The sequence below is a fragment of the Brachypodium distachyon genome, chromosome 4 (assembly GCF_000005505.3).
Source record: "Brachypodium distachyon strain Bd21 chromosome 4, Brachypodium_distachyon_v3.0, whole genome shotgun sequence".
NCBI classification, from domain to species: Eukaryota; Viridiplantae; Streptophyta; class Magnoliopsida; order Poales; family Poaceae; genus Brachypodium; species Brachypodium distachyon.
In genome coordinates this window covers 11,574,433-11,590,496 of record NC_016134.3, presented here as the reverse complement: position 1 = coordinate 11,590,496, position 16,064 = coordinate 11,574,433, and the positions used below count along the sequence as shown (strand labels likewise).

Below are 16,064 nucleotides of genomic sequence, written 5' to 3'. Positions count from 1 at the left end.
GGGTGCTCTAACAAAAGAAAAGTTGTCGGTACCAGAAATTAGCCTGATTATCTTTGCAAAAGAAATCTGATTCATTGCCAAGTACTTATACAAAGTTTTTTTAAAAAAAAACTGAAGTACCTAAACAAATTTTGTTTTCACCTTAGTTGGATCAGGCTGCACTCCTTGAACGAGGAAATAAGTAAATAAATTACATTGCATTGCCGTTTTGATGCCTGGGGAAAAACTTTGCAAGTTAAGTTGAGAGCCCCAAATTAAGTTGAACATGACATGAAGCAGGACGGCCTCGTTATGGTTCTAGTGGGACTTTAGAGACAGGCCTTGGAAAGGATCACTACGGGAAAACCTGACTTTGCCGGCAGCAATTTTTTGGGCCTCCGGCAATAAAAAGGCCTACGGCAAAGAATACAAAAAGCTTCCGACAAAGAATAAAAATGGTCTCCGGCAAAGAAGGTGACCACGTGGACTTGCCGCTGCGGTAACAGCGAGAAAATGGGACCGGCCTTTGCCGGCGGGCAGGCCTACGACAATGATGTTTTTTCGTATTTTTTCTTTCCTTTCCCATTTCTCTCTTATTTCACATTATGATGTAAACCACCTCATTTTGAGTTCAAATTTTTACTGTAATTCCATTTGACATTGATGATGAGTAATGTGAACTAAATTCATAATTATTTATGTAAAAATAATTAATTATCATTTTCTAGAGCCGTTTAATATGAAAAAAGAAAATAATATTAAAACTTTGTCACAAAAATCACAATTTTTGGCATGGTACCAAGTTATAGGTATATAACACTGGGATAAAAATTACAAGTCAATACACAAAAAAAAATGCTACATACTTCACAAAATGCACGATCTCGAGAGTGAACCTCCAAATTTGAATCCCGAACCACGTGTTGGATTAATTTGATCCATTCTTGAGTTGAAACTTTTACTATAGTTTCATTTGTCATTAATGATTACTAGTATGAATTAAAATCACCATATTTTATGTACAAATAATTACTTATCATTTTCTAGATCCGTTTAATAGAAAAAATAATCAAATAATACTAAAACATTGTCAAAAAAGAACAAATTTTGGTTTGGTGTCATTTTATGGGTACATAAACTTAGCATAAAAACTACAGGTCTATACGCAAAATCAAAATGATACGTGCTTCACAAATTGTAACATTTTCGTATAAGTTACCCAACTTAGCTCTCAAACGTCCAATTTGAGTTTTGAACCAAGTTTTGCTATAATGTTTTCACTTTTTGAGTTGATTTGTTTACTGCAGTTTCATTTTCTACTAATGCTGAGTAATGTGAATGAAAATCACCAACTTTTATGTACAAATAATTATTTATCACTTTTTAGAGCCGTTTTATAGAAAATATTCAATAATACTAAAACGTTGTCAAAGATTAGCAATTTTTGGCATGGAGTCATATTATGGGTATATAAGGTCAAGGTAAAAATTTCAGGTCAATACACATAATTAAAATGGGACAAACCTCATCAAATGTGTACATGCAAAAAAAAAAGAAAGAAAAAAATTCTTTGTCGGAGGCTAGGCCTTCGGCAAAGACTTATATTATCTTTGCGGCGGCCTAGCCTCCGGCAAAGACTGTTTGCCACGTCACCGATCCGTGTGACCGCGCCTCGGATCGGTGACGTGGCATGCTCCTAACTGTTCATCTGAAAGCACATATCGTCTCTCTGTCTCTTCTCCCAGCCACACATCGTCTCTCTTATCTCTCTCCCTCCATCGGCTCCTCTCTCCTGTGGCCGGCTGGCGACTGAGGCCGAAGATCCTCTGCCCTCCTGCTTCTGCTCTCCACTCTCCCTCCTCTCTCTCTTCTGCGAGAAGCTGCGGCTGTGACCTGCAGCAGCACCGGCGGCGGGAGGAGTACGTAGCAGCGGCAGCCTGCAGCAGCAACGAGGACGAGCAGAGGCAGCGGGGCAACTGGTGAGGAGCAGCGGCGTGCGAGGCGTCGGCAGGCAGCGAGCGGCGGGGGCCGGCCCTCCTGTGCGTCTCTCCCTTCTTCCTCCTCTCTCTTTCTCTCCCTTCTCCCTCCAGCGAGCGGCAGCGGCCGGTGCGCGCGAGCAGCAGCAGCGGACGGCGCACGGGCAGCAGGCGACGGCGTGCGCAAGCAGCAGCAGCAGTGGCCGGTTGGCCGGCGGCCAGCAAGCAGCAGTTCCAGCGGCCCGTGTGCGCAAGCGCAAGCAAGAGCAGCAGCAGGGGCGGCGGCCAGCAAGCAGCCCTCGCGAGCAGTAGCAGCGGACGGCGCACGCGAGCAGCAGGCGACGGTGTGCGCAAGCGCAAGCAGCAGCAGCAGTGGCTGGGTGGCCGGCGGCCAGCAAGCAGCAGCAGCAGCGCCGGCCGGCAGCGTTGCTTTTTTTTACATATATTTTATTTTCTTTACCGAGGGCTGCAGTTGACGGCAAACAAATTTCTCGGCTGCTATTTTTATTTTCATGTGGAATTTCTTTGCCGAAGGTTGGCCTCCGGCAAAGTCATCCTCTGCCGTTTCATACCGTTGGCTACTTTTCTTTGCCGAGGACTCCAAAAATGTCTCCGGCAAAGGCTTTGCCGAAGGGCCCATGAAAAAGCCTCAGACAAAAAAACCTTTATCGGCAGGTCTTGGTACCTATGGCCTTTGTCGGAGGCCCCGACAGAAAGCCGCCGGCAAAGCCTTTGCCGGAGGTTTTGGGCCTCCCGCAACGCCCATTTCCCCCCTAGTGGATCGCCTATTCCTCGCGACAACATGGACAGCAAACAGGTTTCTGGCAGCTCGTACTTGTGTTACGATCGGCAATGGGCAAGATCGCCTCGTTCTGGACTGGCAAATGGTTGGTGTTAAGTATAGGTACTGTTTGAATCATGAAGTGAAAATTTTAGTGTTTACCTCCTCTACTGCACGATCCGTGTGCACTTCATAGCTCTCTGCATTTGTATCTCTCTTGTGTAAATATTGTTCATTCTGAATTTAAGCTCAAGTCTTGAGTTTTCAGTCAGCTGCTATTTCCTTCAGTTGGATGCATTGGAATGCTCCGATGCAGATTGTACTAGCTGATGTGTTCCCTGTTGCTAGAAGGAAATGCAGCTCTGTTTAGTGACGCCTTGATGGAAGGAAAAATGGACGAAAGAGATGAAAACAAATCTCCTCTTCTGTGATGGGAGAAACATGCTCTGAAGTTTGAACGGGTGACCGTCTTTTTTTTTTTTTGCGAGGGACTGACTGGCTTTGATGACGATCGATGCTACTCCAAGAAGTTTTTGCATTGCAACGATCGCACAGGAATCAAGAAGCCCCTTTCACATCCCTTGGCTATTGTGGGGTGTGCAACCTCAGCCTCATTGGCCGGACTGATATACTTTGGCTATATATTTTGCTATATACTTTGCTTTTGTTTACTGATATGCTTGCTTTTCCAATAGCTATATATTTGCTTGATAGAGGGGTTCATATTAGGCCATATAGTTGCTTTTTAAAATTCCCTTGATACTGTGTCAATAATATAGTTGCTTTTTTTGTCCTACATAGTTTGCTTTTGTTGCTGTTATAGTTGATTTTCTAACACAGGTCTTGAGAAGCTATATAATTGATTGAATAGGTTCATGGTAGTTGATATAGCTGCCCAGAACCTGATTGTTTACTGATTTTCTATACCTTTCTTTTCTTTTTGCAACATCAAGGTTGGAAGAAATAGAGCATCACCGGCTAGGTTCTTCAAAATCAACCAAATTTTTTCCGCCAGATCAGGTGACAATGATCAAGGGGAAGCAATTTAGAGGGTTATTGAATGTCAAGGTTCAATCAATGTCCAAAGAATTTTAGCAAGTGGCTAATGAGGTGTTACAACCTAGAAACATCAGAACTTGTTATATCAGGGAGGGGTAGCATCCCAGTTGATGCAGAAAGTGTACAGAGGGTTTTTGATTTGCCAAACAAGTGGAGGAAAGTCACTTATGAGATGAACCAGGAAGCAACACTTACTTTCCTTACCAGTAGGGATTGGAAAACATGCACAATTCTGTGTGTGTGTCCCCTAGGAGCAACTCGTGTTAAACTGACCTACTCCACATTTGTTCTTGTGTTGCCTGATTAATTTATTGCCTAGCTATAGCATGCCCACTTAATTTCCTGGCCTGATTTGAATTCTGGTGTGTTCCATGGATTGGAGAACATGCAAAATTATGTGTACCCTAGGAGCAACTTCTGTAAAACTGACCTAAGTCATTGTGTTCTTGTGTTGCATTGCCTCATTAATTTTCTTGCCAAGCTACAGCATTGACGCTGAATTTCTTGGTCAGATCTCAATTCTGGTGTGTCCCAGTGATTTTTGTGCTTGTTTTTTTGGGAGAAGCACGTGCAGGATTTTAGGGATGGCAATTGCCTGCTGCAGATCCATGGGGCCTGTGAAGAGTTCGGCAAGAGTTCGTGCGATGTTCTTTTTCGATCTGCAATTCTTATGCATTCACGAGAGATGATTGCTTGGCAATTATCTGGGTTGGCGCCCCGACAGGGGGTCAGGGGGAATCGGTGCGGGACCAATGTGGAGACCAGGAGAAGAAGGCCACCAATGTTATGAATGCGACAAGCAAGAACAAAGAATGAAGAAGAAATCACAGCACAAGGACACACGGATTTAACGTGGAAAATCCTTTCAAACAAAGAGAGAGAAAAACCAAGGACGCCAGCCAGCAAAACTTCACTATATGGAAGTGTTTACAACGCTAGGTAGATTTCACGAACTCAACTCGTCGTAAAACGGCGGCTTACAAGACGTATATATATAGCAGGAGCATTAGGGCAAGTCAGCTCCGTAACGGGCACACCAGAAGTTTCGGTTGGAGACCGGAAATTCGGCTAATTCTTGAATATCCGGAAGTTTCGCAGCAAGTTCCGCATTTTCTCGAAAAGTAACAGAGAGCAACCGGAGGTTTGGCCGGAAGTTGGGCCGGAACTTCCGGTCCTGGAATTTGGATCAAAATCCAAATAACTCTACCTTAAGACAGATTCTTCCTTATAGCAAATTCCTCCTTGTAGCATGAACAACAACAACTCCTGAATCAACAAAAAAAAACACTTTTGGCGCCAACAGCCACTAGGGGCTAAATAGTTATACCAACTAAGTTTGAGCATAGTGCTCAAACTTAGCAATAAGAACATGGTTTTTCATCATATCAGCAAGATTATCATGAGTGCTGATCTTGCAGACCTTCAATTTACCTTATGCAACAACGTCGCGAACAAAATGGTACTTGACATCAATGTGCTTGGTTCTCTCATGAAGCATCTGATTAAGCTTACTAAGGTAAATAGCACTTTGACTGTCACAAAACAGGTTAATGCAAGAAACATTTTGACAAAGTTTAAAATATAAACCCTTCAACCAAACAGATTCTTTGCAAGTTTCAGTAATAGCCATATATTCTCCTTCGGTTGTAAATTGAGCAACAACTGGTTACAATGTTGCCTTCCAACTCACAGCACATCCACCTACCGTGAACACATAACCTGTGAGGAATCTCCTCTTATCCAAGTCGGCAGCAAAATCTGAATTCACAAAGCCAGCGAGTCCCTCATCAGTCTTGCCAAACTTCAAGCAAGCATTGGATGTGCCACGGAGGTAACTGAAAATCTACTGAACAGCTTTCCAATGTTCTTTACCGGGATTACCCATGTAACGACTGACCAAACTCATAGCATATGATAAGTCAGGACGTGAACAAACCATGGCATACATCAAGGAACCAAAAGCACTAGAATAGGAAACTCGTGACATGTACTCAATATCTTCATCAGAAATAGGACATTGCAACGCTGGCAACTTGAAATGATAAGCAATAGGAGTACTAACACACTTTGCATCATGCATATTAAAACGGTGAAGTACTTTCTCAATGTAACTTTGCTGACTAAGAAATAGCAACCTAGTTTTTCTGTCCCTTTTAATTTCCATACTTAGGATTTTCTTAGTTGTGCCTTCAAAGTACTGATTACTTTCATGCTCTTGGTAGTAATTAAAATATCATCAACATATAACAACAAGTATGTAGGTGATCCACCAACAAATTTAATGTAGACACAACTGTCATACTGAGATCTACTAAAACCACGTGAGATCATAAATGAATCAAAACTTTTATACCACTGTCTAGGAGATTGCTTCAAACCATAGAGAGACTTCTTCAACTTACACACAAACTCCTCTTTACCAGGAACTATGAACCCTTCAGGTTGGTCCATGTATATTTCCTCCTCAAGCTCTCCATGCAAAAATGCAATCTTCACATCTAACTTCTCAAACTCAAGATCATGCATAGCAACAATATCAAAGAAAGTACGGATGGAACTATGTTTTACCACCGGAGAGAACACATCATTGTAATCAATACCTGATATTTGACTGAAACATTTTGCCACTAACCTTGCCTTAAACCTCCTAGGCTCATTAGAAGATAAACCCTCCTTTCTCTTGAAAATCCACTGGCAGTGAATGGCCTTCTTTTGTTTAGGCAAGGGCACAACATCCCATGTACCATTCTTCTCAAAAGATTGCATCTTCTCTTGCATGGCAGACAACCACTTCACACGGTCGCCGGAAACAATAGTTTCATTATATATGGTCGGTTCACTATCATGCTCCACCTGTTCTGCACAACTCAAAGCATAATAAACAAGATCACACTCTTCAATTAAACGTGGGTGATGACCTTTATTCCTCTTTGGATGGTCAGCTGCAATAGACCGTGTGGGTTGCTGCAAAACAGGCGGTGAGGGTGGAACAATATCATCATTATTGTCATGATTGTTCCCATCATCATTACCATGATCAACTTGAGCATCATCGTTGTCAACAATTTCATCAACGCGCTCCACCTGCACTCTTAGTCTCTCCTCTTCAATGCGAGAGGCATCAGTGGACAAAGTATCATGATACATAATCTTTTCATTAAAGACAACATTCCTGCTCAGCAAAATCTTTTTAGCTTTAGGATTCCACAACCTGAAAGCTTTAACTCCAGAACCATAGCCAAGAAAAATGCACTTAACAACTCTAGACTCTAACTTTCCATTATCAACATGAGCATAAGCGGTGCAACCGAAAACTTTCAACTGTGAATAATCAGCAGGTTTACTAGACCATACCTCAATGGGAGTTTTCTTGTCAAGTGGAATAAAAGGTGACCTGTTTATGAGGCAGCATGCGGTGAAAGCTGCCTTAGCCCAAAAATGCCTGCCCAAACCTGCATTGGACAGCATGCAACGGGCCCTCGATATGATGGTTCTGTTCATGCGCTCCATTTTGCTGTGGAGTACGGGCAACCTTGTAAGCCTAACAACACCATCGTTGCTGCAAAACTCCTCAAACTCATCAGAAACAAATTCACCACCATTATCAGTACGCAAATTTTTTACCTTCCTTTCAGTTTGCTTTTCTATGATACCTTTCCACTTCTTGAACGCACCAAAAACATCAGATTTGTTTTTTAGAAAATAAGGCCAACTTTTCTTGAGTAATCATCAATAATGATAAGCATGTAATTAGCATCACCAATAGAAGTCTTACGGGAGGGTCCCCAAACATCAGCATACACATAATCTAATATGCCTTTGGTGGTATGAACGGAAGAAATGAACTTAACCCTTTTGTGCTTACCATAAATGCAGTGCTCACAAAACTGAAGCTTACTCAAGTTGCAGCCATCGATCAACTCTCTCTTGACCAACTCTGCCATTCCATGTTCACTCATATGCCCAAGACGCATATGCACAGATTCGTTTTAGCACAATCATCAGAATCATTAGGTGTAACGGCAGCAGCAAAACCAAGCAAAGTGCTACCTCTAAGAACATATAATTTGGCAGAATTCATATCACCTATCATGTGAATGAAAGAACCTCTAGATAGTTTTAAAAGTCTACGCCCTCCGGCGTACTTGTACCCGTCACAATCCATGGTACTAAGTGAGATCAAATTTCTGGCCATGCTTGGTATGTGCTTCACCTCTTTCAACGTGCGTGTCATGCCATCATGGGTCTTGATCTGAACGGACCCAACGCCAACAATATGAGAAGGATTGTCATTGCCCACACGCACAAAATCTCCAGTCTGCACAGACTCATAAGAACTGAACCAATGCTTGTTACAACAAATATGAAAGGAACATGCTGTATCAAGAATCCATTCATCATCACGGGAAGTACAAGCAGCAAGAACAGCGAGGCATTCACCCTTAGAGCTGTCGGTAGAAACGACAGTGGCCTTACCATTACCATCGGACTTGTCTTTCGGTTTATAAGTACCGTTCCTTTTCTCCTTGTTCTGCAGTTTATAACAATCTTCAATGACATGATTATTTTTCTTACAATATCTGCAGAACTTATCTTTTCCACGTGACTTTGAACGAGCTTTTCCATCCCGGCTCTTGTCTCGGTAGCCACAGTTGTTGTTCCTTTGCTCGATCCTTCCACGAACCTGCAGAGCTTTTGCCTTTGACGATGACCCATCGATCTGCATCATAGATTTCATCTTTTCTGTCTGTCTAAGTGCTTCTAAAACCTCATTAAGGGTTAGAAAGTCAAGTCTATAAAGAACGGAATCGCGGAAATTTGTATAGTAACTAGGCAACGAGCATAAGAGTAAGATGGCTAAATCCTCGTCATCATACTTAACCTCCAAAGCTTGCAAGTCAGAAACTATCTCTCAAAAAAGAGTTATATGAGATATTACTGATCCACCTTCTTGCAGCTTATGGGTGAACAACTTCATCTTTACATGCATCTTACTGGTTAGATCTTTAGACATGCAGATCGATTCCAGTTTCAGCCATAGGACTGCTGCGGATTTCTCATCCAACACTTCCTGCAAAATATTATTGGACAGATGAAGTTGAATCAAAGACAAAGCCTTACGATCTTTGCGTTTCTCTTCAGCAGTCCACTTCTTTGCATCCTTCTTGCCAAAGGAATAAAACGCTTCATTCAGATCTGAAGTTTGGGCGAGAATCACCCGCATCTTCACTTGCGGCAGATCGAACTTCAAGGTAGACATGTCGCAAACCCTATGCGGAACCTGGGGCTCTGTTACCACTTGTTATGAACGCGACAAGCAAGAACGAACAACAAAGAAAAAATCACAGCACAAGGACACACGGATTTAACGTGGAAAACCCTCTCAAACAACGAGAGAGAAAAACCACGGGCGCCAGCCAGCGAAACTTCACTATATGGAATTGTTTACAATGTCAGGAAGATTTCACGAACTCAACTCGTCCCAAAACGGCGGCTTACAAGACGTATATATAATAGGAGCATTAGGACAAGTCAGATCCGTAACGAGCACACTGAAAGTTCTGGAGGCCGGAAATTCGGCTAATTCTTGAATATCCGGAAGTTCCACAGCAAGTTCCGCATTTTCCCGAAAAGTAATAGAGAACAACCAGAAGTTCGGCCGGAAGTTGGGCCGGAACTTCCGGCCCTCGAATTTGGATCACAATCCAACAACCAGCGTTGACGGCGAGCTCTCCGCCGTAACCGGCGTGGAAGAGTCGTCCGCCGAGGAGGAGGCGGAGGAGGAGGCATCGCTGCTGCAGGTGCGCGTGGCCGCCATGGAGGAGCAGCTAGAGGCGGCGGAAGCTGAGAGGCGCCATGCAATGGAGCTCCTGGGCGCCAAGGAGGCGGAGGCGGCCATGGACCTGCAGACCTCGTACTCCTCGGCCTCGTCCAATGTCATCGAGCCGGAAGGGAAGCAGCAGAAGGAGAGGAAGAAGAAGGCTCCCGTGGCGGCGGCTGCGGCACCGGCCACCCCGGCGGGACCCGCCAGGCCCGCGGTCCAGTTCGCGACGCCTCCCACGGTCGCTGCCGCCGCCGCCGCCGCCGACCGCCGCTTTTGTCGGGTCGCCGATCTGCTGGGTTCGGCGGTGGAGCCTGGAACGAGGGAGAGGAAGGCGGCGGCGAGTGGGGCGGCTGCTGCGGCGAGGGAGAAGAAGTAGCAGAAAGCACCAGCAGCAGCAGAGAAGGCAGCGGCAGGTGCGAGTGGGACGGCTGGCCAGGAGGAAGAAGAGAAAGCGGGCCAAGCGCACAAGGGAGGGGCAGGGCGTACCAAGAGGATCAAGAAGCCCAGCAACACCTATCCGGCCCATACTTACAACCTGAGAAGCATGAAAAAAAAGAGAAATTTGACAAAATGCCACACCTTTCTTTGGTCTTTGCCCCAAATGCACACCTTTCCTTTTGTTAGACAAAATGACACATTTTTCTTTGAAACTTTGACAAGATAGCATTTTCTGTTTTTTTAATCACTTTTCCATCATGGCCCACATGTGAGATTTTTCACGATGAATTGCGCGTGCCCATTTTGTACTTGATCGATCTCATTTCCTGATTGATCGATCCATCTTCTCAAACCCCCATTGGAACTAGCGATGTAGCATGTAGATCAATCTGCTCCGCTATCTGCTGTAGCATGTAGCAGCGCTGTAGGTTGTTGCTGCTGATTGTTTGCCATGGCCTACTATAGAGCGCGGCGGCGGCGGCGGCTGGTCCGACGACGCGGTCGCGGATAGCGTCACGCGGTCACGGTGGATGGGGAGTACGTGAGCGGCAGCGGCGGAAAAGAACAAGGTAGCGGTGACGAAGTCTCTGTTTGTATCGATCTTAGGTATGAGACGGTCCATCGGCTCGATCAGCAGTTCACCACTGAAGGAGCAAGGAAAATTTCGTCCTAAAAAATATCTGCCATGTGGGCCACGGTGGAAAACGTGATTAAAAAACAGAAAATGCTATTTTGTTAAAATACCAAAGAAAAATGTGTCATTTTGTCTAACAAAAGGAAATGCGTGCGTTTGGAACAAAGACCAAAGAAAGGCATGGCATTTTGTCAAATTTCTCGAAAAATTAACCGGCCCGGTGAGAAATAAATTGAAATTCCTGGCTCTCATGGATCGTTAAGTTCAAAATCTCTAGAATGTGCTTGGTCCATGAAGATTTTCATATGTCTGCATGTTTCCCCTCAAAAAAAAAAGGTCTGCATGTCGATGTAGCTCTCTATGCTGGAAACTAGCAGTTGGCGTTATTGAAGATCTGCAATGTCAATGGAATATGTTTGGCCAAATGATTTGTTAACGATAAGGTTGTCTGCTCTTAGAAAGTTCAGACCCATCAATTCTATACACAATTTCAGCTATTCCATGGATGTACGCACACATTTTACATGTTTCTCTAGGTAATTTGAACACATTGCATCAACCGATGGAGAGGCCACCCGTGCCTATCTCATGTTTTAAGAAACCACCGGTGCCTATCTCATGTTTTTCGTTTCACTTGTAAACCCTTTTGAAGATGATATCTTTGCGCGTACGATGTGAGGGTGTCAACATGCATTATGCATGATCCTGCATGGTCTCTGCGCAGCCTCTTTGCCAATATATATGCATGCATACACTTTGATGAGCTACGAGAACGAGAGGTTCCAGTACTGTGTCTAATAATATGTTTCCTTCTTTCATGAGAGGTTATCATCCAAAAGAAAGCAAATTAAAAAGGCAGGAGGCTGCGAAATGATCTTGTACATCTTAAGGCTTTGATGAGATTTTGGAGAAAAACAAAATTTTGTATCATCACCGGCCATTTACGTGAGATAGTAATGTTTGAGGAAGTCCTGGCTTGCAAAAGAATGGGCAGATTTGTAGCAAAAGAGCTTCATGATCGAAGTTAATGGATGACCGCTTGTGTACTGTGGTGGTCAGGGGCGTCGTGTGCCGCATGCTTGTAGAAGGCATCGGTTACCCCCGCTCAATCTTTGAGCCGACGGTTGCACCCGCGAGCATGGTTGGCAGGATGCCAATAACCATGATGAGTATTAGGAGGGGCAAGGGATTGGCCTAAGCGGTGGGAATTGGCAGGATCCCAGGAGCATCAGTAAGAGTATGACCAAGGTCAACTCTGTCCGTGGTGAAATTCTGTTCACTTCTCCTGTAAATTGCAAATGTGCTGGTGTGCAGACTGTGAAGACTTTTTTGTGCATAATATTGCTTATTTTTGGAGGTTCATAATTTTTTATGATGAAAAAAATTAGAATACTTTCTTTGATTCAAACAATATATACTTAATGTTCTTCTTTGTTCTTGGAGAAAACCATCGGTATGCAGTTATTTTTTTTTCATGTCTAGAACATAAAAATGCCATGAGACTAGGCACGGGCAGTCCGGTACCATACCTAACTATCTCAAGTTTTCATGCCTTCTATATTTTGAAAGGCATGCCGTCGCTTCAATAGTTGTGGTGAATAAATTTAGATGGTAGATTTTCCAGTTTTGAAAGAGAGCTTTTTTACGATGATTGGCGAGTACTTTTCAGTATTTCTCAGTACTCTCGCGAGAATTAATTAGGACCGTTGATTTTTGGATTGTTCTAAGATCTGAACCCGTTCCCCGCTAACTCGCACGCGTCTCCTTCCCCGAGCTACTCGCCCGCTCGCCCCCCTCACCTCGCGCCGGCGCCGCCTCGTCCCCTCTGGCCGGCGCCGCCTCCCACCTGCTCCCTCGCGCCGCCGCCGCCTCCCTTCCCCCCGCCGCGCGTTCCGCCGGTGCCGCCACCGCCGCGTGCTCCCCTTGGGCGGCCGCCCCGTGCTCCGCCCGCGTCGCTGCCCACCTCCCCCCCGGCCGGATCCGGCGGCCCCGCCCTCGTCGAGCCTCGCCTCACGCCGCCCTGGCCGCTGCCGAGGTAACTTTTATTATTTTTTATTTTTTCGTGTAAAATTAAAGTCCAAAAAGTCACCCTTTTTTCATGCACACTGAGGTTTCTGGCATGACTGAATCTTTTTAAAGATCGCTTATTACGTTAATTTCATGATCTTGATGAACTCAATCCATTGAAATTCCATAATTCCAATGCTATAGTGCCGTTTTAGAGTTCCTGTTTAACGATGATGCAAGTGTATGTGTATTGTATTTCAGCAGTGGATGTTCCCTTCTTCTGTTAGGCCCATGATTTACATGTTTTGGTTCGCTTTCGTGACATAATCTTGATTTGTATGTGATTAAAAGACATGGTTGATGAGTCCATTGATGAGTACCTTGACATCGTCGAGAGGACGTTTGGTAACGAGGATGATGGTTTCGAGTTCTATAACAGTTATGCTCTTGAGAAAGGTTTTAGTGTGCGGATAAGCTATGTTGAGTGGGATGAAGCCAACGAGGAGAAAATTTTGAGGAAATTTGTCTGCAGTCGTGAAGGTTCGCGTGAAAAGCACATGAAGAGAGAAGACAGGAAATGGAGGAAGATGAATTATGCAGCTTACATGACGAGGGTAGAAGTAGATGAAATTTTGTAAATGGCTATTTTGTTGTTCTCTACACAATGATCCTTTCATCATACTTTTTAAATGATAGGATGATTATCTCTTCGTTGCAACGCATGGACGCTTCACTAGTAATGTCAATATATCTTGGACTATAGTGTTCATATCTGACAAATCATAAAAGATACAAGATGTTCCAGGAGTTTTAATACTTTAGTCTTGTTATTGTTGTTAACTACTCCCTCCGTCCATGTATATGAGGCGTGTTTGTTTTCTCACACATACCAAGATGCTGAAATCTTTCCGCGGGCCGATGCGTAGCTTCATTTCTATGTGTCCTTTCATGGGTCCAGGCCCCTCGCTTTTACTCGCTTGGACTATAGCATGCAACATTGCTCACTTGGGCTGTTGTTATTTAATACTTTAGCTGCTGCACCCATTCGGCTGAATGGAATCAAGCCCGCCTCATATAGATGGACAGGGGGATTTGGAAAAGACGCCTCGTATGTACGGATGGAAGGAGTAGTATCTAGCAGTATAATGTCAATATATCTTGTGATCTACTGGATACATTATTGACTGAAACATGGACCCACATGTGAGTGTTCTGGAGCAAACAATAAAACAGCGACACGTGGAACAAGGAAATCCAGAGAGAATGCTGATGAGGATGACCAAGCAAATTATGCAGGTGTTTGTTCTAATTCAAAGTACTGTACTACACTGTCCAGTGCAGAGACAATGTAGCAATAAGTGCAACATGCTTTTGCTCATTCACACATTTGTACACGAAGTGCCTTTGTTTTTCTACAACAAGGAACTTCGTGTACAAATTTGTGTACTGGAGAATTGGAGAATTTGCGCTGCAACCACCGGTCTTTCCCGCTGCTCCCAACCCGCCTGCACTGGAGAATTGGACTGACCGCCTCTAGCACTGGTTCCTTGAGGGCGCCTCGTGGGTCGCTTGGGGGCTGCAGCGGCCAAGAGGAGGAGGAGGCCGGCGGCCGGCGCTTGGCGGTGGCAGCGTCCAGGACGAGGAGGAGGCCGACGCTTGGGGGAGCACGAGGTGGGCGGCGCGAGGAGGAGGCCTCGGGCGCCTCCTTCTGCTCGGGCGGCGGCGGCGGCCAGGGCGGAGGGGAGGAGGGGAGCACGAGGCGGCGGCGGCGCGGCGGGCGGAGGGGAGGAGGCATCGGCGGCGCGAGGGGAGAAGAGGAGGGGCGGCGGCGGCGCGAGGTGGGCGGCGGTGGCGCGGCAGGCGTCGGGGGCGCGCAGGGTACGTGGATGGGAGGGGGTCGGGGAGGGTCGGGGAAGGAGGGGAGAACGGTGAGGAAACCAGAGGAGGAAGAGGTTCGGTGGAGAATTTCTGACGGGTGGGTTCAGAGAGGATACTTTTTAGTACTTTTGTTTTAGTATTTTCAAGTATTTCTTATTTTTCCACCATCGAATCAATTAGGTTGGACGGTTCTAGGATCGCCAACCATTGTAAAACTTGTATCTGAAAGAATTGGAATCCTTTTTCGGTTTTGCTTTCTCAAAATTCTTGTAGGTCTCAAATATATGTGGTTCTCAATGGAAACTGTCAAATAACATCACAAATTTGTGCTAATTAATTGATATCAGAAAGTTGATGGAGACCGCTTGCATGAAATTTTTCCATGTGAGTTGAAGTGTTACATGTAGAAATAGGTACTTATTGCCACACTTCAATATTTAACCGGTAGTTGTTGGTCATTTTTGTTGTGCAGGGAAAACATTATTATGTATGTATAGACTTATATTTTCCTATATGGGACACAGCATTGTCATGCCTTTCTTTTCAGCTTCCAAACCCTTCTGTTTCTGAAATTTATTTGAAGAGAAACTCACGCGTACAGTGTGTGATCTCTACATAATATGTTGCATGATCTCTGTGCAAATATATATACGTGCATACACTCCCTGAGAGATAACACTGTCTTGATCTCCCTTTCGATCATGACAGTTCAGTACTAGGTAGAAACAAGTGGTAGTGGCAATGGAAATGATGCTCTTAGAATATCAGCTCAAATTGTCATCCTGTTAGGTTCCAGGTGAAATTTTGGAGGAAAACAAAGTAACCATCGTGTGTGCGGCCCTTGGTTGCTGCATGTCTAATGTCATCCTTTGTTATCAGTGTGGGTATAGACATGCGCATGTTCTCAGCTCATCCTACTCTGCCAGCTCTAGATAATGGCGATCCCTTACAAGTTTTCCATTCCAGCGAGTGGCTTAGGCCATGCTGAGGCCCAAGGAGCAACTAACAGTGAAGTGCGGAATGTGAGAGGAATAGAAGGCTTAGTTGGTTTTAGATTTTACTCATCCAGTAGATAGATAGCAGATTTAATTGAACAGTTATAGCCTTATTCGTGACCACACAGATTCAGGTGATGGCAAAACAGGGACGGCCGACAGGAATTCAACTTGTTGGATGTTAGATGTAATGTCGAAAGTGGAAGATTCAGCCATATTTGCCGCAGAAACGAGTCAAAGCTTTATACTCGACCCGGCTTAGCGCATTCATCCATGTCTTCTCTTCTTGACTTGTTTTGCTTCTTTTTGGAAACAATAAAATTTGTTTTTGCTTTTGTCACATCGTAATCTGGTTTTACGTAAGATCTCTCCAGCTCCGGTTTCTGAGTGATCAAAAGGAAACACACTGCTTCCACGGCTTCCACGTGCAGAGATGTGTTGGAGCTCCTCGGCGCAAAGAAGGCGGATGCGGCGGCCGCATCACAGAGATGAG

The 16,064-nt window shown here is 44.7% G+C and overlaps 1 long non-coding RNA gene across 1 annotated transcript; it reads left to right on the top strand.

The window, feature by feature from the left end:
* The first annotated feature begins 1,710 nt into the window (after positions 1-1,710).
* LOC104584465 lies at positions 1,711-4,263 on the top strand. Its single transcript, XR_732173.3, has 2 exons — positions 1,711-2,018; positions 3,690-4,263. It is a non-coding gene; the product is annotated as an uncharacterized LOC104584465 (long non-coding RNA).
* The last annotated feature ends 11,801 nt before the right edge of the window (positions 4,264-16,064 follow it).